General features: G+C 37.2%; 1 protein-coding gene across 3 annotated transcripts in view; it reads right to left on the reverse strand.

Moving 5' to 3' along the window:
- si:dkey-247m21.3 (5-hydroxytryptamine receptor 4) overlaps window positions 1-2,955 on the reverse strand; it is a 44,445-nt gene extending 41,490 nt beyond the window's left edge. For all 3 annotated transcript variants that reach the window (XM_046867968.1, XM_046867967.1, XM_046867969.1), the window contains exon 1: window positions 2,821-2,955. The gene's annotated coding sequence lies outside the window, so the exon portion shown is untranslated. The remainder of the gene's footprint in view (window positions 1-2,820) is intronic.
- Window positions 2,956-26,242: the final 23,287 nt, after the last annotated feature.

Genomic DNA, 26,242 nt, shown 5'->3' on the forward strand with positions numbered 1-26,242 from the left:
CTGACATGACCACAGGAGCAAACTATCAGTAAGTATCAGGACCATTTGAACATTTTGAAGTGTAAATAAATGCTCTGGTGAGAAGTGCGCATCAGAACTGAGATCCCATAGTTGTGACAAAAAAATACTGTGTCAGTCATAAAGTTCATTAACATTTACATGAAGAATAACATGCAATGTTTGGTGATTTATTCATCATTGGGAATTGCCTGGTCAGGATTTGATTTAGGCTTATGTTATGTTTATTTTTTGTAAAACAGAGCAAATTAAATTCATTAAAAGAAGAATAATACTTAATTTAATACTGATGTACTACAACGCCCACTTAAACATTATTGAACCAATAAACAGATACCGGCCATATTTAAGTAATTGACTACAAAAGTGTATTATGTATATATCAGGCTAGAGTTGTTTATCATCAAAATTCCTTCTTACATACAATTAGTCCACACCCCCTACCTGAGTCTGATGCTGGTGTGTAGTGTTTTACTGAACTATGTCTTGAGGGTAAACAGTGATCCATTTGTCCATGTTTACAGATATTGAAACTTTCTTTCGGCTTCTCCCATTAGGGGTCGCCACAGTGGACCATCCGCATGTTTGATTTGGCACATTTTTTTACGCTGGATGCCCTTCCTAATGCAACCCTCCCCATTTATCCGGGCTTGGGACCGGGACCGGCACTAAGGCTTGTGCTCTAAGGATGCAGCGCTCTAACCGCTGTGGCTCGAGTTCGATCCCTGGTCAGGGAACCCGGGCCGCAGCGTTTAGAGCGCCGCATCCTAACCACTAGACCACCAGGGACCAATGTTTACAAATATTAATTATGATATAAATTACTTCTGTGTGGTTTACATATTAGACATACAGCTCTGAGTATTTTATACATATCTTACTATACACACTTAACTTGGTATTATTGTTTATATAGGTGTTTTTTATATATATATACATATTAATACTACAAATGGACTGCAGCAAAAAAGAAGAAAGAAGGCATGTGATTTTACAAGATACAATGCCTTTTCCAAAATGACTGCATTTTACTCCATGTTAAATTAATGTTTAAAGTTAAAGTGTAGTGGAATTGTTGTAAAGGTATTTTATGGCAATGCTATTAATATAGCAAGATTTGTAGACAGTAGACAGTACCGTAAACTGATCAAATAATAAAATGTATGCCATATGCCATACTTCTACGATCTGGAATGCAAACAAACCTGAGCATGTCGAACTTATCAACATTAATTGCACATATTGTGCAGTTATGTTTTCTCATTCCCCCCTTACCTAAAATGAATTCCTAGCTATGCCACAGGATGTGGCTATATGCAACATTGTGTCATACAAGAGACAGATACCACATCAGAGATAAATGTGGTAGTCATAACCTTCCCTTATTAGCATCATAGCTCCAGCGCATAACTACAGAAGTAAACTTCACACACCAAACATGTCTCGGCTGATCGACTACATTTGGGATAAAGGAGACAGTGTGTACACTTCACTTTTGGGTGATATATTGCTTCAAGTGGATGTGTTTATCAGGCCATAAATAGAGATTTAAACACAAAATGAGCGAAAAAGTCTGAAATAACATCTTACACACAATACAGGAGGCTTCATTACGCTATTCACACTCACAAACCGAACTCAGCACTTACTTCACTCACAAAGATTTATAAGAGATCAACTTTGGAAGCTGTAAAGGTTCGTTAAAGAACAACAGTTCTCAGAAAACAAGTTATAAAAACGTGCAGTGAAAATAATGACCAACTTAAAAAAATACAACTAAGCCACATGGATTAACACTCAAGACAATAATGCAATGCATGAAGTTTAAAAACACTGCTGAGAGTTTTGGCTTGTTGTGTTCCCTAAACTGAATAACTATATAAGCTATACCACTGTGCTGCTTATTTCTAGATCACAGGTTTATATTATTGTGGTCATCGTAATACATTACTGTTACTATAGTAACAACTTAATTACATAATTGAATCCTAATTTTTTTAATTGTGGGTTAAAAAAAGTGTGTGAATGCCTGTTTATGATCAACATTTACTCAAGGGGCCTGCTATAATAGTCTTGATAACAGGAACACATTAAATTTATTGGTTTATGTTTAGGGTTGAAAAAATTGTTGTCTCATATTATTCTGTATATTTAAAAACAAGCAATAATAATAATAATAATAATAATAATAATAATAATAATAAACCATTTTTATTAGCTTAAATGACAAATACACAAAGTTTAAATTGTGACAATATCTGAATATATATTATATATTTGTATATTATTATAACAAATATATAAAATTACAGAGTGTAATACTGTGCTCCTGTTTTAACTTATGTGGACACTTCTATTTAATAACTTACTGTACATCCCTACAAACTGGACGTGATTTAAAACTAAATGCAAAGACATACGGATTGATAAGGAATTCTCAAAATGTTCACGGTTTTATTCTACTTGGTACTTAAAGATTTGAGGAACCAAATTAAAGCATCCTATTGGTGAATCTGTGAAATATATCATGTATTATATAGATTAGAGAATACTATTAGAGTGCATGGTTTAAAATGACCAAATTTGCGCCATGGATAATATGGTGTGGCATGAATTTTAAACAATAAGATTAACATTCCAGAAAAAAACTAATATCACCTAAGTATTTCTTAACTGTTGCAGTTCTGGTTTTTAAAAGCTTTAGAATTCACACAAGGCGCAATCTCGCGCATCACCATCCCCTACTGTAATGTTCAGAAATTCAAACAAAAAAGTGCCTTTTGCACTAAGAACTTTACTCACCCCGGCGCGAAGGATCTCAATAATGCAAGTCCATAAACGCTGCATTTCGATCTGCTAGATTCACTTGTCGGAGAGCTCCTAGTCCACTCAGTAATAGGAGAAGAGTCAGGTGCAGGAGCGATTGTTGAAGTGAGTAACGCAAGGTGGGCACGCACACGCACGCGCACGCACACGCACGTTTGCCCGTTTGCGTGTTTGGTTGAGGAGATCAGGAAAGTAAGCATTCTGCCTTCTGGAGCAACAGCGCCTCCCAGTGTAATTACAATAAATTTGCCTAGAAAAAATATTAAACGTCAAACCTCACCACAACCATAATCCTCTTCTTTGGCCTTCCTCTTTTCCTCCCACCTGGAGGCTCCATCCTCAGCATTCTCCTACTGATATACCCCATGTCCCTCAGTGCAGGCTTGTGACTACAATAAAACTTATCTTTCCTTCGAAAACAAGTCAAATTGAAAAGGCCTGTGTGGGGGTGATGCTCCCGAGGATAAAAAAAAGAACGGGGGGACCACGATTACATTTCTACCGAACAATGACATTTTCATGATACTTTATACTTTATCTGCCTCTTTCAACCCAACTACCTGCATGTCTCCTCTCACCACATCCATAAAACTCCTCCTTGGTCTTCCTCTTCTCCTCCTTCCTGGAAGCTCCATCTTCAGCATTCTCCTACCAATATACCCCATGTACCTCCTCTGCACATGTCCAAACCATCTCAATCGAGCCCCCCTGACATTGTCTCCAAAACGTCCTACATGCTCTGTCCCTCTAATAAACTTGCTTCTAATCCTGTCCATCCTCGTCACTCCCAATGAAAACCTTAACATCTTCAGCTCTGCTACCTCCAGCTCCACCTCCTGTCTTTTACTCAATGCCACTGTCTCTAAACCATACAACATCGCAGGTCTCACCACAGTTCTATAAACTTTTCCTTTCACTCCTGCAGATACTCTTCTATCACAAATCACTCCAGCCACTCTTCTCCACCCACTCCATCCTGCCTGCACGCTTTTCTTCACTTATCTAATAAACTTTCCATTACTTTGCACTGTTGACCCCAGGTACCTGAACTCCTCCACCTTCTTCATCTCTTCTTCCTGCAACCGCACCACTCCACTGCCCTCCCTCTCATTCACACACATGTACTCTGTCTTACTCCTACTGACTTTCATTCCCCTTCTCTCCAGCATGTACCTCCACCTCTCCAGGCTCTTCTCAACCTGCTCCCTACTCTCACCACAAATAACAATATCATCCGAAAACATTACGGTCCACGGAGACTCCTGTCTGACCTCGTCCGTCAACCTGTCCATCACCACTGCAAACAGGAAAGGGCTCAGAGCCAATCCTTAATGCAGTCCAACCTCCACCTTTCCACTCTTCATCCTCCTAATTGCTGCTCTCACTTCCTCCTTACTAATCCTATCCACTTCCTGCTTCACAATCTCTCTTAAATTTCAAGTCAAGTGAAGAAGCTTTTATTGTCATTTCAACCATATATAGCTGACGCAGTACACAGTAAAATGGAACAATGTTCCTCCAGAACCCTGGTGCTACATACTACAACAACAATCACAGAAAACACAGGGCTAAGGACTAGTAAGTGTCCTCGCCACATAAAGTGCATCGTGTGCAACCTGGTGCAAACAGTGCAAAGACAACACAAGACAGTGTAAGACAAAAACACAAAAATAGCGCCACCAGTAACCCTGTTGTATATTGCACACTGCGGTGTGTAAAAGTGTAAAGTGAACATTGTAATTAACAAAAAAATTACAAAATGTTGTGCAAAAGAGCAATAGCAGCAATCCTAAAAAATAAAATGTGCAAAAACAGCATGTAAACAGTTTGTAATAATGAGGTGATGTAATATGAGTGGTGCTGAAGACATAGATGTGTGAAGTGAGTACGATTGTGTTGCTGCTCAAAATATTAATCTCCATCCTTTATTGCTCTAACTTGCAGCACATCCTTCCCAGCTCGGTCCCTCTGCCAAGCCAATCGGTACAAATCCTTTTCTCCTTCCTTAGTGTCCAACTTCACATACAGCTTCTCATATGCCTTTTCCTTAGCTTTCATCACATCCCTCTTTACCTGCTGCCGCATCTCCTTGTACTCCTGCCTACTTTTCTCATCTGTGTTGATCCCAATTCTTTTTTGTTTTGCCAACTTCTTTTTAGTAGTCTTTCTCTTTATGCTCTCCTGCCTTTCCTCATTCCACCACCACATCTCTTTGTCTTCCTTTATAGAATAGAATAGCCTTTATTTGTCACATATACATTACAGCAAAATCCGTATTTTAGAGTGCAAAGTCAGCCATGATGATGTGCGCCCCTGGCGCACAGAGGGTTAAGGGCCTTGCCTTTTAGCAAAATCTATCTCTCCTTAAGGCCATACCTACCCATCACCTCTGTTCTCTCTACCTACATGCCATTAAAGTCTGCCCCAATCACCAATCGTTCATTCCTAGGTACACCTTCTACCACTCCACCTAACTCACTCCAGAATTTTTCCTTCTCCTCCATCTCACAACCCACCTGTGGAGCATAGGTACTGATGACATTTATCATCACCCCTTCAACTTCCAGCTTCAAGTTAATCAGAAACTCTCTTCACCTCTACTACACTCTTACTGTACTCTTCCTTTAGAATCACCCCTACACCATTTCTCTTTCCATCAACACCATGATAGAACAGTTTAAACCCACCTCCAATATTCCTGGCCTTACACCCTTTCCACTTGGTCTCCTGAACACACAACATATCTACTTTTCTCCTCTCCATCATATCAGCTACCTCTCTCCCTTTACCAGTCATAGTACCACCATTTAAAGTACCAACCCGAACCTCCACTCTCCTACACTTCTCCTTTCCCTGCCATCTCTGTAGACGTCTCCTCCTCTCCTTCTCCTCCTTCGGCCAACAGTAGCCCAGTTTCCACCAGTACCCAGTTGGCTAACGATACCTGTGGCGGTCATTGGTAACCGATCCAGTATGAATTTCTGATTCCTGATCCGCATATTTGATTTAGCACATTTTTTTAAGCTGGATGCCCTTCCTAACGCAGCCCTCCCAATTTATGCGCCCTTGGGACCAGCACTAAGAGTGCACTGGCTTGTACAACCCTAATGGCTGGGTTAATATTAAACGTGGAATGTTAGAGCATTAATTATATTTAATGAAATTAAAGAATAAGAACAATACTGCACTACTATAAATAACAAAAACAAACAAAATTCATGAAGTTACTACGCAACCCAAGAACTGTGAGGATAGATTTGCTATTGTTATTTAGATTTACATTTATGGCATTTGTCAGATGTCCTTATCCAGAGTGACTTGCATTGATCTCATTCATACAACTGAGCAGCTGTAAAGTTAGGGGCCTTGCTCAGGGGCCCAGCAGTGGCAGCTTGGCTGGGATTTGAATTCATGACCTTTCGATTTCACGACCCAAAGTTCAATGCCTTAACCTAAGCTGTTTTATCCTAAAGTTCTATTTTAAACAGCCTATGACAACGGCTTAGGACTGTAATTTGCATGAAACATTATGCATTGAAGGACTCATCACTGAACTGCACACCTCAAAATATTATGAAACTTTAATGAATGGACATTCAACAGACAGATGAGAATGGGTTCCTCCTTTAGCTTACAACCGTCGCCACTGGCTGGTCTATTAGAAATAAACATACAAGTGATTAACTTATAAGCACTAAACTTAAAATTTTAAAACCTATTTATCTATGAAAAAGCTGTTTAGGGATAATGCCCAATGTTAAAGGTGCTATTAAAATTCAACTGAATTGAATTGAGTTGAATTAATCATCATCATCATCATCATAAAAAAGATGAAGAGGAAAAAATTAAGAAAAATAAAGAGACCTCAAAAGACACTTTGGAAATTGTAATTACTTTTGACTATTCTAATTTTAACCAATCCAATACAGTATGTCTAAGTTAGTATTGTTAGTAACTGTTAGTTAGTAAGTACAGTACAGTATGTACTGGAGCACAAGGTTATGATATGTGACGTATGTTATGTGTAGGCTTTGCTAAAAAGATATGTTTTTAAGCTGCACTTAAACTGGGAAAGTGTGTCTGAGCCCCGATCACTGTCAGGAAGACTATTCCAAAGTTTAGGAGCTAAATGTTAGAATGCTCTACCACCTTTAGTGTGCTTTGCTATTCTAGGAACTACTAGAAGTCCAGAGTTTTGAGATCTCGGGAAGCATGACGGATTGTAACATCTTAGAGGGCATGGGAGCCAAACCATTTAGTGTTTTGTGAGTTAGTAGCAGTAGTTTGTAGTCGATTCAAAACTTAACAGGTAGCCAGTGTAGGGATGATAAGATTGGGGTTATATGGTCATATTTTCTCGACCTTGTGAGAACTCTGGCTGCTGCATTCTGGACTAATGGTAGCTTGTTAATTAATGATGCAGGACAACCACCTTGTAATGCATTACAATGTTCCAGTCTGGAGGGCATGAATGCATGGATGAGCTTCTCTGCAACAGATATGGACATGTCTCTTAGCTTAGCAATATTTCTAAGGTGGCAGAAGGCTGTTTTTGTAATATGGTTGATATGATTTTCAAAAAGACAAGCCTTAAATAACTTACAGGTCTTTTACTGTTAAACTAGTAGTCACAGTACAACCTTCTAAATGCAGGTTAAAATGCTGGAGCTTCTGTGTACTGGTTTTTGGGCAGATGAGCCTTATCAGAATTTAATGATGGAAAGTCATGCGTCATCCAATCTTTTAATTCTTTGACACACTCAGTTATCCAAACCAATTAAGCCGCCTGGTTTCGATGAGATAAAGTATATCGCTGGGTATCATCAGCATAACAGTGGCCTTCTAATAATATTTCCCAGGGGAAGCATGTATATTGTGAAAAGCAGGGGTCCTAGAACTAGCCAAACCCGAAGTTAGCTAGCTTCTCTCAGCCCGGGAAAGAGTTTGTTCGCCACTTCCAGACTAGTGAATACAATCCGTACCACTGGATTACAGCCTCTGAGGAGCGGTGCAAATTATGAGTCTGCATCTCTGGTGAGTAGGTTGCATTTTACTAACATTTTTAAATATCTTTTCATGTTATTAGACAAATATTAATTCTGAACTGCTCCAAATGATAGGTGGCACAGTTGCGATTGTAGTGTAGAGGTTTGGAGGAGAGTTGAGGTTAGGGTGGGCACTTTAAATGCTGGTACTGTAACTTTAAAAAAATGGAGAGAGTTAGCTGATGTGATGGAGAGGATAAAGGTAGATATATTGTGTGTTCAGGAGACCAAGTGAAGAGGGAGTAAGGCCAGGAGGTGAAGTTTAAACTGTTTTACCATGGGGTGGATGAAAAGAGAAATGGTGCAGGGGTGATATGGTGCAGGGGTCATATTGTGAGATTGAGGAGAAGGAAAAATTCTGGAGAGAGTTAGAGGAAGTGGTGAAGACTGTACCTAGCAAAGATTGATTATTAGGGCAGAGGGCTCGGTGGTGGTGAATGTGCTGTGGTGCTGGATGATTGGGCAACTGAGAAGGGAGACAGCTAGGAATGTTTTTGGTGTGACATCTGGAAAGAGAAAAGAAGACAAAGAAGTGGTGGTGGAATGAGGAAGTGCAGGAAAGCATAAGGAGAAAGAGGTTGGTGAAACAGAATTTGGATCAACCGAATGATGAGAAAAGTAGGCAGGAGTACAAGGAGATGCGGCAGCAGGTAAAGAGGGATGTGGATAAAACAAATGAAAAGGCATATGAGGAGCTGTATGAGAAGTTCAACACTAAGAAAGGAGAGGATGTGCTGCAAGTTAGAGCAATAAAGGATGGAGATGGAAATGTGTTGAAAAGTGAGGAGAGTGTGTTGAGAAGTTGGAGGGAGTATTTTGAGAAGCTGATGAATGAGTAAAATGAGAGAGAGAGGGAGAAGGTTGGATGATGTGGAAATGGTGAAGCAGGAAGTGGATATTATTAGTAAGGAGAAAGTGAGAGCAGCTATTAAGAGGATTAAATGTGGAAAGTCGGTTGGACCAGATGACATACCAGTGGAAGCATTAAGATGTTTAGGAGAGATGGCAGTGGAGTTTTTAGCCAGATCGTTCAACATGATTTTGAAAGTTGATAGGATGTCTGAGGAATGGAGAAGGAGTGTGCTGATACCGATTCTGAAGAATAAGGGAGATTTGCAGACCTGCAGTAACTACAGGGGAATACATTTAAATAAGTCACACCATTAAGTTATAGGAAAGAAAAGTCAAAGCCAGTCTCAGAGAAGAGGTGACCATCTGTGAGCAACAGTATGGTTTCATGCCAAGGAAGAGCACTATGGATGCAATATTTACTATGTGGTGGAAGAATAGAGAAGGCCAGACGAAGTTGACTGTGTTTGTGGGTCAAGAGGGAGGAGTTGTGGTATTGTACAAGGAAGTCAGGTGTGGCAGAGAAGTATGTAAGTGTGGTGCAGGACATGTATGAAAACAGTGTGACAGCAGTGAAGTGTGCAGTAGGTAAAACAGACTGGTTAAAGGTGGAGGTAGGACTGCATCAGGGATCGGCTCTGAGCCCTTTCCTGTTTGCAGTGGTGATGGACAGGTTGACGAACGAGGTCAGACAGGAATCTCTGTGGATAATGATGTTTGGGAATGATATTGTGATTTGTGGTGAGAGTAGGGAGCAGGTTGAGAAGAGCCTGCAGAGGTGGATGCATACGCTGGAGAGAAGGGGAATGAAAGTCAGTAGGAGTAAGACAGAGTACATGTTTATGAATGAATGAGAGGACAGTGGAGTGGTGCGGTTGCAGAAAAAAAGAGGAGGTAAAGGTGGAGGAGTTCAGGTACCTGGGTTCAACAGTGTAAAGTAATTGAGAGTGTTAGAGGAGTGAAGAAAAGAGTGCAGGCAGGGTGGAGTGGGTGGAGAAAAGTGGCATGAGTGATTTGTGATAGAAGAGTATCTGCAAGCATGAAACAGAAAAAATATAGGACTGTGGTGAGACCTGCTTTGTTGTATATTGGTAGAAGAATGGTGAGTATGGAGCTGCCAGGCAGGAGGAAAAGAGGAAGGCCAAGGAGGAGATTAATGGGTGTACTGAGGGAAGACATGTGGGTAGTTGGTTTGAAAAGGCAGGTGTAAAGGGACAGGGGGTATGGAGAAGGATGATCTGTTGTGGGAGCAGTCGAAAGAAGAAGAAGAAGAAGATAACAGAGCAACTAACACAGGGGATTTTTATTTATTATTTGCTTAATTAAAGACTTTATGCAGATTTTGCAAAAAAAAAAAAATTATATATATATATATATATATATATATATATATATATATATATATATATATATATATATATATATAAAAGTTTGTACCTTCGCAATGGTTCAGAGTGCAACTTGGGTTAACATGGAAACTCAAGGAGACTTATGTGAAAGGTTTTTCCTAACAATTTTCTGCTGGATTTAGCACAGAGATACTCCATGTTATTAACTTCTCTATAAATAACCATTTGCTAATATAAAGTCAACTGTGGACAAGTTTAAATATGATTCTTTTAACCAAAGTCCCATTAAATCTCTTCCTACTAGTTAATCAGAATTCTGGAGCTTTAAGTCCAACATTAGCTTATCACTTATTTTGTTAAAACATCCTTCTGTAACACCATTGCCACTTACACATCATGGGAATAATGATAATATCGGAACAACCACCAGAATAAATATATATATATATATATATATATATATATATATATATATATATATATATATATATATACTATATATATTTCATGATGAATGTTTCTTATACTTCAGTAGTCATCTTTTTCTAATATGGGTTTTTAATTATTATCAGCTCAGGATTCTTCAGTTATTTCAGTTGCTTAGGATACTGAAAAATGCCATAAATGTAAATGTAATGCTTAGGGTTGAAAAGCTATTTTTAAATTCTATATTAGGTAACAATCCTTCATTTCATATGGTAAAATTATATGTTTTTTAACCAAAATGAGCCTGTTCAAACAGTTATAAAATATAGCATGGTACTGCAGCACTTTAGTTTTTTAAACTTTTACACATCTGCACACTCATATTTGCTGTTATTAAATATGTTTATTATTAAACATTTTATTTATTGGTAGTTTCTTAACAAGCTCATTAACAAGCTTAGGCTAGCTCATGTTTAAAAAAAGCATTTGAAATATTTTGAATGTGGTATTTATTTAAAAGTGCTAGCTTTTTTATTTAATTTGAACTACTATGAGCTTATGTGTAAAGTTTTAAGAAGAAAGTAAACTTATATAAAATTCATACTTACCAATTGTCACCACTAGATGAGGCAATCATACAAATCACTTCCTCTTAAACTCATAACAAGGCTTTAAAGAACAGGCTCAGATTGATGGTGTTTTTTGTTCAACAATAGAGACGATACATATCAGAGTTCATGCAGAAATACAGATAAAGTCATATAGAAAATCATATGAGTCTGAAATGGAATATGTATTGAGAAAGACAATTTTAGCTTTACTTTGCTCAGTTATTGAATGATACAAATGAACAGAGACATCAGTTGATGAACAGAGGCATCACTTATTTTGGAGTCGAGAAGTGTTTGCTATCGATTTTTTCTATTCTTATATTGTTAGTATTCTCTCTTATTCCAGAGACTCATGTTCTAAGCCAAACCTTGTGGTTTATAATAAAATGGCTATGAAAAAAAGACTTTTATTTCTCTCATCTCTGTGTGGCTTAACTGCTGTTTACATAACAGTTTATGTAGGCCATCGATTTTGTTGCCATTGATTTCACTACTTATGCTGTAATGGAAAAAAGCAACAAACTCAGGCAAGTTACAAAACTTAGCTTTGCATTTTTAGAGAAAGAAGATAAGAAGATACGTCACACCAGTTAGACAGCATATCATAATGCTAATTACATTTTAGAAAGATTTTATTCTGAACCACAAAACAGGCTTTATTCCAACGTTATTACTAATAATAAATCTAATGTAGAGCTAGATTTTTGCAAGTTAGCTAGCTGCTAGCTAGGGCTTTGTTATTGTTACAGAGTGAGTATCATGTGATTGACAAAATGCTCCAAATAGCACATTTGTTGTAAAAAACAAACAAACAAACAAACAACAAAAAAAACATCAAATATAATAAGCCTAAAGAATTATCATGCAATTACACTGCAATATAAACAATTAAACCTTTAATTTTGCTGTATTTTGAAAACGAAAATGTTTCAAGTTTTAACTTCCAAAGTTGCTAGTGACAACTAATAATCTTCTTGTAGAGACACAGGGACCTACAATAGTTTAAGTTGTAACATCATAAATTGGCTGCTCACATTTTGTTTAACTCAGATCTCACTCATAACTGAGTTTAACAACAAATCAAGTGACATTTTGACTAGACAATAGTGATGGTCTTACAGTCAGTGAAAATTTTCAAGCAATTTCAGCCTAACACCATTTACATTACAATTTTGCATTTACATTTGTGCCATTCGGCAGAGGCTCTTATCCGAAGCGACTTTTTTTATCTAATTTAAACAACTGAGCAGTTGAATGTTAAGAGCCTTTCTCAAGGGCCTAGCAGTGATATTGAGATTTAAACTCACGGCTTTCTAATCAGAAGTCCAACATCTTAACCGCTGAGCTAAGACCTTGGTTGCAAAAAAACAATCACAATCATTTTAAACTCTAAACATGCCAGTATTTACATGAATAAATGTGAATTTCTCTATCCACCACCATCATTAGTGTCTGTTTACAAATTCCTCATAACCACTGCTTCTGTCAGCATTGTTGTGTCTTCAGAAACCTACTTTTTCAATATCATTTGTTTTCAAATGCAAAGCAATAAAAATGCAAATAAGTCTATTATGCCATCTAGTCAGTTCTAGCAACTTTGCGTGAACATTAGTTACATTTCCCCTGAAAAGGGTTGGACATGTAACAAAAATCTTCAGTGGCCATGTGACATTTGCATGCGACATAGGGACTTGATGTGAATGTCAGGCTGCTCCCTGAGGAAATCTCTATGACTTTATAAGAGCACTGGTTTTCTTGAGGGCTCCATTTTATGACCCCAGAATCTGTTTTGCCATACTGATTAACAGACAATTTATTGCACAGCCCTTACCTTGTCTCTCTCAGGGCCTCTCAGAGACATTATCTTTAAAACCAGCATTTGGGCAGCAATTAAGAATAAGCATGGCAAGCAAAATTGATGCCTGATGATCATGTGTTTTTCCACTAAATCTTCCACTGTGGGGATGATGTGGCTATGGAGAATAGTTTGCATTCCTCTAACACAGGCTGTTATTATTGATTGACTCCCAGCTCGTGCGTGGTAAGTGTCTTGTATGCACTGCTGACCTATACAGAATAAAAACGGATTAGAGCACACTCTCAGATACAGGGGAGTGGGAGTACAATGGATTGGAATTAATGTAGTTGGAGCAGCATTTTTTTTCGTCAGGTAGTTCCCCAACAAGGATCTGGAAAATAGGGAAATGGTTTAACATTACATATTTATGAATTAAGCATGAGGGCTACTTTTGCTGCTCCAATGTGTAAATAAAGACTTCTGTTTGTAAATGGGTGTCATTTAAAGAAATCTGACAATAACTACTGTGTTATTGTACATTAGAGAGCAGTTTATCCCTAATATAAAATTTGATAAAAATATCTTATGGCATTTTTGTCCCAGAGAGGAACAATGCAATAGCTTCATTTCTGAATTCTGACTCAAAGCTTTATATGAATGTGTACATTATGTAGTATCTGTTCATTCAAAAGGCTTGCATGGGTGATGCTCCACATAGACTAATGAAAAAATTATAAAACTGAGTTGTTTAATAAACAAAAAATTTATATACTATTTGTGAGTAGAAGTTAATCTAGAAATAAATCAATAAAGCAGAAATAAAGCAATAACATTTTTTTTTTTATTTTAGACATTGGAATATATTCAGGTCTGGTAAGGGAAACAGGAAATCGAACGGCAACAGGAATTAACTGGTTTTGCTGATGTTCCACAACATTAACTGTAACTATAAACAGATAAAAAGTGTTTTATTCCCTACCTAACACTGCCAGTTCATGGCTCTCTCCTTCCCTACTGTATTACTCTCCCAACTCTTATTTGCACTTTTACAATCAGAAGGATGTAGTAAGAGATGGATATTGTTTATGTCAGGACTCACTGCAGTGGACATCATTTATTGGGGATTTTAAACTAAATGTTATGTTAAAGTAAGACAGCGAGTGAACACTACAGGGGGTTAATGTTCCCTGGCTGTGTGGGTGGAAGACTGGAGCAGGAAGCATGCCTCGGCATTTTAAAACATCCAACATCCAATGCTGCTGAGTAGAACATTAACTTGAGGCAGGTGAAGAAATCAGGCTGTTTTCAGTCAGATAGCAAATCAAGTTTCCACAACTACTGCTGTGAGGTGATCAATCTTCCAGCCTGGTCATTTCACACAAAGTTAATATTCAACTGCTGAGAAAGTTAATAGTTTTAGCATCACTTTTTTCCTCAGTGATTTAACATGGAGTTAAAAGAATACTTGCTTAAATCTTAACTAATGTGTTATAGCAATTAAAAAAAACACTTCAAATATTGTGTAAGTCCCCATTGTGCAGTGGAATCTGGGACATAGACATAAACAGCAAATCCTTTATGGTTCTTTATGTTGCCAGGTGGGGCTTTCATGGATCAGACTGTTTATCCAGCATATCCCACAGATTCAGTTTGATCAGTGTGAGTCTACACCTTGAAATCTTTGTAATGCTCCTTAAACCATTCTTGAGCATTTTTGCATTGTGTCAGAAAGCATTGTCCTGCTAAAAGAGACCATTGCCATTAGGGAACAATTGGGGAACTTTGGTGTGGAACAATGTTGTTGTAAAACATTTTAGTTGTTAAATTCCAAAAACCAAGGTTTCCCAGTAGAACTTTGCCTAGAACATCATGCTGCCTGTACAAGCTTGCCTTCTTCCCACGGTGCATCCTGGTGCAATATCTCTCTCCTGCACAAGTGATTTACACACCCAGCCATCTACATGATGTAATGGAAATTGTGATTAATCAGACCAAGCCTTTTTCCAGTGCTTTGTAGTTAACTTCTGATGTTCACGTGCCGTTTTTGGTTGTGGACACAGGTCAGCATTGGCACTCTGTTTGTGGCTATGCAGTCTCATAAACAGCAAGCTGCAATGTGCTATGGGTTAATTCACCTTTCTATTCAAGACAGTATTTACTTTTTTAGCAGTTTGTGCTACATAATCTATTTTTAGATAATTATTATTATATCAATCCTATTATTATGTGCTACATAATAATAGGATTGACAGGTTAGCCTTTATTCCCTATGCATAATATTGAGTTTGTTCTTATCTTTGAACCACTTTTGGTAGGATTTAACCGCTCTTACTGGAAGCATCCGTAAAGGTCTGTTGCTTTGGAGATGCTTTTACCCAGTTAAATGGCATTACAATTTGCCAATTTTTGCTCAGGTGCTTACATTTGCCCATTTTTCCTTCTTCTAACTCTGAACTCTGTCTGTTTAATTGCTGCTTAACATGTCTTACACCTTGACAGGTGCCATAAGATAATCAATGTTATTTATCCGTCATGAAACAAGCTTAACTGCAGTGAGAGAAAAACAGAAAAAATCTGTTTATTCTGAAGTTTGTTATTATTAAAAACTAAGGACAGTGGTTGCATTTAAAAATATATATATATATATATATATATATATATATATATATATATATATATATATATATATATATATATATATATATATATATATATATACTATGTGAAAACTACAATCATTATGCTGAAACAGAACTTTAGAATTTTTGTTGTACTAAATTGATCTACTCTGATGTAAAATTACAAATCTCCGGTATGTGAGCCAACAGAAACCAAGAAAGTTGTACTGTGGGCTCTTTGATCAGTAAAACTAAAGAAGCTGCTAATGAATAAAGATTAATCTTTGCCTCATAAAAAATGGCATTTGATTGTTTACTGCAAGCAGAAAAATGATTTTTTTCCCAAATGTTCTATAAAGGAAGCTTTGACATCCAGTGTGTTGTCATAAATTGAAACATTTCTACAGATTATAGTTAAATATAAGGTTTTATTATGTTGTTGGCATGGAGTGTTCACATTCACCAGCATATACAACACTCAATAAAAAAGATATTATGCATACCAGGATATGGACAGTTACTTCTACTCCTTTTGCCAGATTCTCCTCAAGCTCATTCAGATTTAATGGGAGCATCTTTAGATCTTTTAACAGGTGTTCATGGGATTCTACTCTTTGCTTTGCCTGGGCTAATCACAGACATTCAGGGAGCAGTCCACTGCCAGCATTGCCTTTGCTGTATTCTTCTTTTACATCATCATTAGCCAGTTTTCTGAGATTGGCAAGATGATTAGCTATAAAAAGAGTGGACTGAAACCTCTTTCATTTAAGAATAATGACGTTCAGTGTGCTCCTGGCAACACTTATATATTCAGATATAAGGGTGAGTACTCTTATAATGGGTGTGTACCCTTGCCCAGATGTTTGTCTTAATGTATATGTTAAACGCTGTATTCATTTCACATGAGTCTAGGAGTGGTCCTTGGCCAACACAGATAGATTTTTTGTCTGACATGCATTGTAAACTGTATTGCCTTCTGCAAAGGTCTGTGTTTTAATACTTCATGTTTAATCAATTGAATTAGCCACAGGTAGACTGAATGCAGTTCTACATACGTCTCAAGAGTATCAAACAAAATGGAAATAAGGTCATTTAAGTGTGTTGGTAGGTGTCCCCTGGTGGTCTAGTGGTTAAGATGCAGCGCTCTCACCGCTGTGACCCGGGTTCGATCCCCCGTCAGGGAACCAACCCCAGCCACTTTCAGTGCTGGTCCCAAGCCTGGATAAATTGGGGAGGGCTGCGTTAGGAAGGGCATCCAGCGTAAAACGTGCCAAATCAAACGTGCGGAGGGTCTGCTGTGGCGACCCCTGACGGGAGAAGCCAAAAGAAAGTTAAGTGTGTTGGTAGGTAGTCAAGGGTTGGTATATTTATATATACAAGTTATATGTAATACTTTTCTTAAAGAATATTTATGAACATGTTTTTATTGTGTCATTAAAAAAAGTTTTTGATAAAAAAATTAAGTATAATCACTTTTATATTAAATCTTACAGAGCAAGATGTGATCATTTATTTTAAAATGTAAATATAGTATACCTTTATTTAATAATAGCATGCATTATTAAACTTTAAAGCTTTGCTCTAAAAGATATTAATGATATTTATGTGGATATTGCATTTTAAAAGACAAAGTATATTTTAACGATGTTCTAACTCAGCAGCAATGAAAAGTACACTTTGATACCTTTATTTGTTAAAGTGCTTGGTGTCTCGGTCAAATTGTTGGCAGCTTTCGGTTTACTTTCTATTTGTGCAGGTTTGTGCAGCGTATGCTGAATCTGCATGCACATAAACACCTGCTTCTTTCTTAAGGAAGATTCTGAATAAATATTACTCCTGGGGAAAAGAGGCATTAAAAGAGAACTAAAGTCTTCAATTTGACATTTATTAACTAAATTCAGGCATATAATACTTAATAATACCAGAGAGAGCGTGAAATGGCAGCAGCTCTGACCTCATTTCTCTTGCTTGTGGCACTTTGTTACTTGCAGAAAGCAAAAGACTGTATGACGGGTAATTTCTCAGTAAACAGGAAGCCACAGACACCTAATGACGCATTAGTGGGTTAATGCTCTGACAAACACTGAGGTAAGAGCTCCACCGGGCCCTATTGTTAGCACAGATAGCACAGCCTTATGCTGCTGGTTGTTTATGATGGATGTCTAGAAGTGAGACTGTACAGACTCCCTGCTGCTTCATGTAAAATAATGTCTGTTATTAAGTCACATTTCCACATTATTATTTAAAAACAGACATATCTCTTTCTCTCTCTCTTTCTTGCTCTCTCTGACCACTGTTTTAATAAATATCAGTGACCTGCGCTTTGCACTGACATACAAAAGGTGTTGTACAGGTGTAGTTTTACTCCCTAAAGTACAAACAATGTATGTAAGGTACTATTATGTTCCTTAACCACTAAGACTTGAGTTTTAGCAGAATGGCAATTGCTTTTGTGCTGTTCTTTTGTTCCATTGTCAGGTTTGTTACAAGGAAATATATTCTGCAAACCCATGGCCAATCAGGACAACTTTATTCAATGTAAATAATTTGAAATCACTCACGTAGAAGCATTTATGGGCTATTACATATATTGTGCTTTTCAAGCTGGTTCATGCAATTGCTTTAGTGAGCCACATTCTGGATGATTGCAGTTTAATGTCCTCTGTAAGATTATGTTCAGTGTAGATTGGCAAGTTTTTTGACAACCTGATCAGGGGTTTTTCTTTCTGCTTATATCTACATCATCAAATTTTGTATTTCATTGTATGTTGTATGTCATAATGTAATGAGTAGGTGTTACATTGATAGGTTGATAGTTCAAGTGAAAGTACAAATGTGTACAAACGTTTTATTTTTTATGTGAAACTGTCTATGAACCTACAAAATCCTGCTTTATGCTGTTTTATATTCTACCCCATTTGCCATTGTAAAAAAAAGTTTCATATCCTAAATTAATTATTATGTGAAGTTGCATTTGGTGGTCTTTCAAATGCATTCTGTAATTTGCTAATCGTGGTCTAATTTTGTTTAAAGGTTAACCTGATGTCACATAATAAAACATAATAGGAATACAGAATATACAACAGTGACAATGGGAAAAAGTAAGACATACCAATGGAAATATACATTGAACATAAATATCCATGTTGATTTAAATATAAGCTTACTTTAAAGTTGTGTTTATGCAACTCCATATTCTGCAGGATGAGATTTTGAAGTAATAATCTAAAAAGACCACTGGAATTACACACTAAATCTAGGTTAATCCAGTGTATAGCAAATACTCTCCAAGACTTTAATAAGGTCAAAGGTGTGTGAAAAACCCTGCAAGGTGTAAGGTGAAACTGACTCATCATTCACCTCCTGGACTCTGTTCCATCCATGACACGGAGATGACATCATCAGCATCCGTCCTCCTGTGTCACATCTCAGCTGTAATTCATCGCTGTGCTCAGAGGAACTGAAGGGAGGTCATTGAATATAACTCTAAATGACGCCAATCAGAAAAGCCTGCGGGACTGCCTTGTCCTCTGTCCACTCAGCTAGAGCAAGAGAGAGAGAGAGAGAGAGAGAGAGAGAGAGAGAGAGAGAGATGCAGCCACATTAAACCTTTGAAACAAGTGTACATAAGGCAACACTTGGTTATATCAAGGCTTTTGTTAATGATAAATGTTTAGCACTATCTGCCTCTGTAAAATACTATATAAAGTGGGTTCTGATAGATGTTTTGGATTATTTATGACAAATATTTTTGTTGTCTGTTTTCTACTAGACATATGAGGCTAATGTGGCTACCAAGTAAGAGAAACTGCAAGTTTAGTATAAAAAGATGCTAAGCTAAAACTGCCTTCAAACGTTACACCATACTTCTTTCTGATCCCTGCTGGCTCTTCCTAGTCTATGTGGTGCTGGTTTAGAGAAGAAGCATAATTTTATCTTTGAAATGTCATTTTACCCATGTTTATATCAGCAAATAAGTTTGAGTCTGAACAACTCAGCAAAGTCAATGGAGGTAATTTTTGCAAACTTTGCAATGTCATACTCCTTTACTATATTCTTCTGGAGTATGTCATACTACTATTTACTATATATTCATTCCTTTACTCTCTTACAATATTCCTAGTATATATTAGTATATAGTAAGTATATATACATATATTTCTCAAGGGTTCCCATTTTTTACATCATTTATTCATTTATTCACGTTTAATAAGCATTTTATTCTGCTGGATTGTGACCCTAAAAACACTAGGTTTGAGCCTAGAGTAGATTATTTATTAACTTTTCATAGAAATAATATAAATTAAATAAATAATAATAATAATATTGTAAGAAATAAATTAGACTAGAGTATTTTGTGGACATTCCAAAACAGTGTGTTAAACTAAACATGAATGAAATGTCTGTCATGGAAAATTGAATTTGTAATCATTGGCAAGTCTCTTTAGGTATAACAGGAATAAATGACCTGGGGACATGTTTTTATAGTAAAATAATAAACTTTGGAGTGGTGGCAATAACACTTCATAAATTTATTATACTGGGCCATTATGGATTATTTCCTTCTTATGTATTTTATATAAGATTTATAATATAACATCCCACTCTGTCATTCCTTACATAATAGCTATTTTTGCATCATATTACTGGTGTATAATTTTGTGGCTGAAATCAGCAGCCTTCTCCTGTAATTGAGCAGCAGATCCCCGCCTGGGCCGTCTGCTAATAAAATTCAAATACAGGATGATTCACCCAATCATTTCCGTGCCACGCGCTATGCCTGCTCCATTATCGCACCAGGCAGCGAAGGCCAGTGGGGGAGGGAGTAATCATGTGGAAACCTGAACGAAGACCGCTCCATGTCTCCCTCTAAATCATCGAAAGCGAAAACAGAGCAAAGGGAGGAGGGTGAGCCGGAGTTGGTGACTCACCATCACTGGAGACTGGCTCACTCTCCTACCTGAGAGACAAATTATTTGAGTTAGAAACTGCAATCAATTTTAAAACACACCATTAAGACCTAAAATGGATGAATGAATCATCAGAAAACAGGATTACATATAGAGAATATCATGCCCGGATTATAGTCTTGTCAGTAAGTGATACACAACAAAATGTCTTTTTCTTTTAAATAATGTATTAGAAAATAACTAGTAAGTCAATTATTTTGTGAGAGTTTATGGGATGCATTTTATGGGACATCATCTACTACGTCTGCTTATGTATGTGTGAGAATAAGAAATAAAACACAACACCGTGGGTTGTTATAGAAGATTGTTATATTGGTCCTTTCTTTACTCAGATAAAAAAAAATAATAAACAAAACCTAAAAATAATTAAAATTAAAAAATTAAAAAATTGTTTTACTGATGCACCAAGTCTCAAATCATGCACCAAAATCCTCAATGGTGCACACATCTGACAATTAAAACCGTCCATGTGGAAACAGCAAAAGTTCCGTTTTGTGTCCTGATTAGTTACGTAATTAAAAACAGCATAATTATTTTAGAACATTTACAAGAATATTTTAGCTTCGGTTTTACTAATAATAAACATACATTTGCATAAAGCATCCATATTTGTTTATGTAGATTCAAATATTAAGAAGTTGAAAAGTATTCATTTAAAGTACATGTAAACAGATAGAAATGTGCGATGACAATCCTGCAATTAATTGTGATTAAATATTTTAATCAATTGACCACCCTAATATATATATATATAGAGTTTCTTACATTTCAGCAACTATTTTAGTATATCTTCTCGAAGTATACTACGGAAAGTAAACTTCAATATATTTTAGAGTAGTCAATGTGCAGCTTGTATAGCAGTACAGATTTACTGTCCTCTAAAAATAACTCAGCCAAGTTGTGAAGTTGAGTCCTTGTGTTGAGGGTGAAGTGCAGAAGCTGGTTTCACAAAACAGATGCATGAGTGCTGCAGCATTGCTTTAGAGGTTGCAGAAATGGAAGATCTGCTCGTCAGTGCTCAGACTATATGCCGCACACTGCAACAAATTGTTTTGCATGGCCATCTTTCCAGCCTCTATTGAATTTGGCTCGCAAGAAATCCTGCAAACGTTTGTCTGAAGACAACCTGTACAGGAGCGTGAATTACTGGAACCATGTCCTGTGGTCTAATAAGACTAAGAAAAACTTTTTTGGCTCAGATGGTGTCCAGCATATATGGCGATGCCCTGTTGAGGAGTATCAAGACGATTGTGTCTTGGCTACAGTCAAGCATGGTGGTGGTGGCATCATGGTCTGAGGCTGCATGAGAACTGTTGGTACTGGGGAGCTGCAGTTCATTAAGGACAACATGGATTCCAACATGTACTGTGACATTCTAAAGCAGAACTTGATGCCCCTCCCTTCAGAAACTGTGCCGAACGCACCACCAAGATGACAACTGCCTCGTTGAGGAAGCTGAAAGTGAAGGTAATGGATTGGCCAAGTATGTCTTTAGACCTGAACCCTGTTGAGCACCTGTGAGGCATCCTCAAGCAGAAGGAGGAGAAGCAGCATCCAGCAGCTCTGTGATGTCATTATGGAGGAGTGGAAGAGGATCCCAGCAATAACCTGTGCAGCTCTGGTGAATTCCATGCCCAGGAGGATTAAAGCAGTGCTACATAACAATGGTGCTCACACATGAACACATTTACCACATTGAATATGGTTTTGACATGTTCACTTAGGGTGTACTCACTTTTGTTGGCAGTTATTTTGACAATAATGGCTGTATGTTGAGTTATTTTCAGAGGACAGTAAATCTGTACACATTGACTAAAATATATCCAAGTTGAATTTTTTAGTGTCGTCCCTTGAGAAGATACACTTAAATAGTTGCTGAAATGTAAGGTGTGTTCTTACTTTTGTGAGATAGTGTGTGTGTGTGTGTGTGTGTGTGTGTGTGTGTGTGTGTGTGTGTGTGTGTGTGTGTGTGTGTGTGTGTGTGTGTGTGTGATTTTGTTTTACATTGATATGTTTAATGAAGTGAAACTCAAAACTGTGGCAACAATTTACACAGAGATTTTACATAACACATTTAAGAACAATTCTTGAATTTTACCTGCTTGAGCTGCAGTTCTGGGCAGCACTTACCCTCATGAGTCATAGGCCCATGAATGAATTTTATTTGTCACTCGTTCAATAAAACGGAGAAAAGGCTCCTGAGTCTTGAAGTTAAATGCCTGTGGTTTGCTGTTACTGCAGTTAGTAACCCCTGCCTTTATTTAAAGTTTTCTTCCCATATTTGAAATTAGAGAGAGAGAGAGAGAGAGAGAGAGAGAGAGAGAGAGAGAGAGATGGAATAATAGGATATACTAATTGAACAATTAGTCAAATGTGAATTTGAAACTATCTCTGGTTGCTGAGATGAATTAAAAAAAATTGCCTCTGTCTATTTTAAATAAGTTTGGGATGCACCTCCCTGTAGGAATGAATGATGCAGTAAAGTAAGTGGAACATTTGAAGGGGGAAATGTGATCTAATTATACCATAGGAATATACAGCAAAAATCATAAAGTTTGTTTTTACTTTTTTTGTTGAAGCTGCAGCATCGAACTACACATTTCCAAATCAGCAGCATAGCCTAGAGGAATGAGAGCAGCCATAATGCACTTAGAGTAATTACTCCTGGTAACATAGGCCACAGTTATATACTCATGTGTATGTATAATAAAACACAGTACACTGTATTGCTAAACATTTAGCTTTAAACACTAGCTAGCTACCATGCCCTAGATTTCCTTGTTGCCTGGCAACATTGTGTCATGGTTTTAACAGCAATCTCTCTCTCTCTCATTCTCTCTCTCTCTCTCTCTCTCTCTCTCTCTCTCACTCTGTCTCTTCTCAATTCACTATTTCTATGAATTCACAATTTCTATGAATGAGTGTCATGCAATCTCCACAATCTTCACTCTTGGCAGAAGGCGGCTGTTGCTATGGCAACCAGTCACCTGACCGTGTCTTTGCCAATAGGGATTCCCCGTTCATAACTGGTTATGGAGGGAGAATACTTAGGGTTTGTGTGTGAATTTAGCAGGCATGTCACGCATTGTGAGTGTGTTCACCGTGTATTTTTAGACGCATGCAGGAGGGTATTTGCATCTGTTCACCAATCCATGCAGCAAAGTACATTTTATCCTCTGTGTGTGTGTGTGTGTGTGTGTGTGTGTGTGTGTGTGTGTGTGTGTGTGTGTGTGTGTGTGTGTGTGTGTGTGTGTGTGTGTAGGGAGGCTCCTTCTACGACGCACTGGAGAGGGGGATGACTCACGCATTAGTCACACAGAGAGGAAGACAGTAGTCTCCTTCTTTGCTGTCTCTCTCTCTTCATATATTACCAAGAATTTACAATGAACATGATAGCCACGATTATATTGGCTAGGCATTTTATTATATTAAGGTGGGAGTAGAGCAAATAGATCTGTTAAAACATTATCTTTGACAACATCTATATCCCTGCATATAATTAAACAGTCTATACAGTTGTTATAAAATGTACATACAGGTTATTAAAATATGAATAAGACACTCAGAATTTCTGCATTGATATTATTTTTACATTACTTATTAATTGTTAAACACAATAGACACTACATTTAGAAACTTTAAAATAATTGCAATTATTTTAAAAATTACACTTTAGGGAAAAAAAACTGTCATTTTAATCTTTGAAGAATTACATTTAGTGAACAACCATGGCAATGGCATAAGATCATTTCATCAGATACAATAAACATTAAAATGCTTGCATTTAAGTTAAATATCTTTTAGTTTTTAGTATTACTTTAAATGAAAGAATATATTATGAAATATAATCAATTCAATTCAATTCATTTTTATTTGTATAGCGCTTTTAACAATGAACATTGTCTCAAAGCAGCTTTACACAGATAATGTGTAAGGAAAAACTCCCCGAGATGGCACAAGGAAGAAACCTTGAGAGGAACCAGACTCAAGAGGGAACCCATCCTCATCTGGGTTGCACCAAATGTCCATTTGAAGCATATATACAAAGTTGCGGGGTACAGTGATGATGATCAGAATAATCAGATAATCATCATCACCATCATTCCAATACTCCTCCAGACCAAACTAGCCCAGCTTCCTATTCCTAGCTCTATTTTTCAGTGAATCACTAGCTTTGTGACAGATATAGAATAGTTGGTGAGACTAGGAAAATTCATGTCAAACATTTGTACTATCAGCCCTGGTGCCCCTCAGGGTTGTGTTCTTCCCCTCTGCTCCTCTCTCTGTACACCAACAAATGCACCTCTACAGATCCCTCTGTCAAGCTGCAGAAATTTGCAGACAACACTATAGTCATTGGCCTCATCAATGACGGTGACGAATCTGCATACAGAAGCAAGGTTCAAAAGCTGGCTGCCTGGTGCAGTCATAACACCCTGGAGCTTAACACGCTCAAAGCAGTGGAGATGATCGTGGATTTCAGGAGAAACCCCCTCTGCATTCTCCCCACTCACCATCATGAATGAGTCACCACCATCTTTTAGGGTCTGAATTGAGACAATCACATCGACTAGATTGTTAAAAGGCCCAACAGAGGATGTAGTTCCTTTGCCAGCTGAGGAAGTTTAACCTGCCACAGAAGCTGCTCAAACAGTTCTACTCAGCCATCATTGAGTCTGTCCTGTGCACAATAACTGTAAGCTAGAAAATCAGACATCAGAAGACTACAGCGGACGGTTTTAGTAGCTGAGAGGATTATTGGTGCTCCCTTGCCCGCTCTTCAAGAACTGTACGCATCCGGAGTGAATAGAAAGACTCTGACAATCACTCTGGATCCCTCATATTCAAGCTATAAGCTTTTGAATTTTTGTCACAAGAACAGTTACTTCCCCCAGGCAATCTACCTCATGTACACTTAAATGCTCTCCCAATTGTTCAATAAAAAAAAAATATGTGCAATACCACATTTTACTAATCTAAATCTGTATTTTTATGTGCAATAATATTCTTTATTTATTTTTATAGAAATATGCAATAACACTTTTGATTCTTTCTTTCTTTCTTTCTTTCTTGCTTTCTTTCTTGCTTTCCTAATTTCTTTCTTTCTTTCTTTCTTTCTTTCTTTCTTTCTTTCTTTCTTTCTTTCTTTCTTTCTTTCTTTCTTTCTTTCTTTCTTTCTTTCTTTCTTTCTTTCTTCTTTCTTTCTTTCTTTCTTTCTTTCTTTCTTTCTTAGCATTTTCCTTCTGTCACCAAAACTAATTTCTTTGTAATATATAATATACTTGGCCATAAAGCTCTTTCAGAATCTGATTTCAGTTTTAATATAGTATTTAATACTTTATTATGATATAGTTATATGTTATAAAGTTAAAAAAAATTAATAGGGTTAATAGAGTAAATTAGAGTTTATGGGGAGTTACATTATCACTGAATAATTAGCATCTCCACAATGTCTTAGCTCTCATGTCTTTTTTTACTCTTTGAGGTCAACATAAGTTATAACTCATCTACATAATTGTTTTTTTGATTAAAAAAGAAAAAAACATGCAGCACTTCTGTCTTTTCTGCTGTGTTTATTTTTTGTCCTTGTTCAGTTGCGGATGCACAGTGACTTCACTCATTTGTGTGGGTAACCATGTGTGCAGTTCTTCTCTTTACTCCTGCAACACTACCTTTCTAAGCAGGAAGTTCCTGCTGCTCTGTAACTGTCATCCCTTCACCACGGCAATCAA

This window comes from Silurus meridionalis, chromosome 15 (genome assembly GCF_014805685.1).
Source record: "Silurus meridionalis isolate SWU-2019-XX chromosome 15, ASM1480568v1, whole genome shotgun sequence".
In the NCBI taxonomy this organism is placed as follows: Eukaryota; Metazoa; Chordata; class Actinopteri; order Siluriformes; family Siluridae; genus Silurus; species Silurus meridionalis.